This window comes from Oxyura jamaicensis, unplaced genomic scaffold, assembly GCF_011077185.1.
Source record: "Oxyura jamaicensis isolate SHBP4307 breed ruddy duck unplaced genomic scaffold, BPBGC_Ojam_1.0 oxyUn_random_OJ69204, whole genome shotgun sequence".
NCBI classification, from domain to species: Eukaryota; Metazoa; Chordata; class Aves; order Anseriformes; family Anatidae; genus Oxyura; species Oxyura jamaicensis.
This window is the reverse complement of record NW_023309261.1, coordinates 1-2,077: the sequence shown is the minus strand read 5'-3', so window position 1 is coordinate 2,077 and position 2,077 is coordinate 1. Positions and strand designations below refer to the sequence as shown.

The 2,077-nt window shown below is 64.1% G+C and overlaps 1 long non-coding RNA gene across 1 annotated transcript; it reads right to left on the bottom strand.

The window, feature by feature from the left end:
* Window positions 1–533: 533 nt before the first annotated feature.
* LOC118159265 lies at window positions 534–2,058 on the bottom strand. The gene is made up of 3 exons (XR_004747061.1): window positions 1,940–2,058; window positions 1,202–1,334; window positions 534–831 (listed from the first exon to the last, which is right to left on the bottom strand). It is a non-coding gene; the product is annotated as an uncharacterized LOC118159265 (long non-coding RNA).
* Window positions 2,059–2,077: the final 19 nt, after the last annotated feature.

Genomic DNA, 2,077 nt, shown 5'->3' with positions numbered 1-2,077 from the left:
AGGCCCCTCACCAGCTTCGTAGCCCTTCTCTGGACTCGCTCGAGCACCTCCACGTCCTTCTTGTAGCGAGGGGCCCAAACCTGAACGCAGCACTCGAGGTGCGGCCCAACTTGGCATCGCCTCCAAACCTCCCGGGGGTGCGCTCGGTCCAGCCCGTTGATATTGAAGAGAGCTGGCCCCAGTCCTGAGCCCCGAGGAGCTCCCTTTGTGATCGAGCACCAACTGGGCTTAGCTCCGTTCCCAGTGACCCCTGGGGCCCTTCCTTCACCCCGTACGCCCACCCAAGCCGTGAGCAGCCAGTTCCTCCAGAAACAGCATCGAAAGCTTCGCTACACCCACGTAAACCACAGCCACATCCTTTCCCCCGTCCACTAATTGGGATAATTGACCCCAGCATGGGCCCAGACTCCCTCAGCGTGCTGCCTGAAGCTCCCAGTGTCCCCCAGTATGGTCCCCGTTGCGCCCAATTAGCCCTGGAAGTTCCTAGTTTCTCCCAGTTGGCCTCAGCACGGTTCCAGTTGATCCCAGCACGGTCTCAGTTGACGCTATTTTATTTCCAGTTGACCCCAACTGATCCAAGTAGGGTCCCAGTTGCACCCAGTGCAGTCTGAGTTGTTCCCAGTTGCTCCCAGCGAATCCCAGTTGCTCCCAGTTGGCCCCGGCATGGGCGTCCTCCAAGTGTCCCCGGCTCAGAGCTGGCAGCCCAGCTGGCCAAGGCGGTTGCGGAAGTCCTGCAGCTGGGCACAGCGGCTCCGCAGCCGCGTGGCCCCACAGCGGGCAGGGGGTGGCACCTCTTCCACCCACGACTGGGGGCCCAGTAGGTACTGGGGGCTAGGGACAGGGACGCAGGGTCAGGGACGGGAAGGACACGGGGACACCGGGGATACACTGGTAGATGGGGGATGCAGGGGGCATGGGGGGACATCGGGACGGGGAGGGACGCGGGGACATGGAGGGACGTGGTGGTTGTGGTCACGTGGGGGGGGTCATGGGGACACTGGGACATGGGGTCATGGGGACATGGGGGACAAGAGAGCATGGGGGCATGAGGCATGGGGGCATGGAGGACACGGGGTCACGGAGACAAGGGGACACGGGGACACGTGGGGACGCAGGGTGGGCAAAGGGACACGTGGGGGCCATGAGGGGACACAGGGTCCTAGGCCCGCGGGGACACGTGGGGACTCCGGGCCCTTCTCACCGTCCTTGGGGGTCCCGTGTCCCCCCGTCCGCCCCCATCAGCAGGTAGGTGCTGGGGGAGCGCAGGCGCAGGGCGCAGCTCTCCCTCACCAGTATCCGCCGCCGTTCCCCAGGGGCCGCCGCTGCATCCTGCCCTGCACCAGTATGCACCAGTACTCTGCAGCGGGTGCTGGTTTTACATACCCGGGTTTTCCCAGTATGGCCCAGTGTACTCTCAGGTTCCTCCAGTACGGCTGAGAGGCCTCACTGGACAGCCCAGCGCCACCCTGATATCGCCCAGTACATCCCAGTGCCCCACAGCGTGGCCCAGCCACACCCAGTTACAGCCCAGGACCACCCCAGCATGGCCCAGTCTAACCCAGTACCCTCGATTACGACCCAAGATTTCTCCAGGCCGTGCTGGTGGACATCCAGTGCCTCCCATTATATCCCAGTCTACCTGTTGTCCCACAATATGGCCCAGCCCCCCACACCATGCAGCCTAGGGCCATCCCAGTTTGTCCCACTATATCCCAGTCCCCCCAGTCTCACCCCCCAATCTCTCCCAGTCCTCCCAGTACACCCACCCAACCCCTACCAGACTTAGTTCCCCCAGCCTCAACCCTCAGTCTCTCCCAGTTTCAACTCTCATTCCTTCCCAGTGCTCCCAGTCCCTCCCAGTCTCCCCCAGAAGCACCTCCTCGTTCCCCCAGCCCCACCCCCCGTCCCTCCCAGTCCCTCCCAGTCTGCCCAGTCTCACCCGTCAGCAGAACCTCCTGGATTTCCGTCTCGAAGCCCACGAAAGCCCCGACCTCGTTTTGGGTCAGCACCCGAACCACCAGCGCTGGGGAGGGGGCAGACCACGGGGGTCGCGGGGGTCACGGGGGGGGGGGGGGGG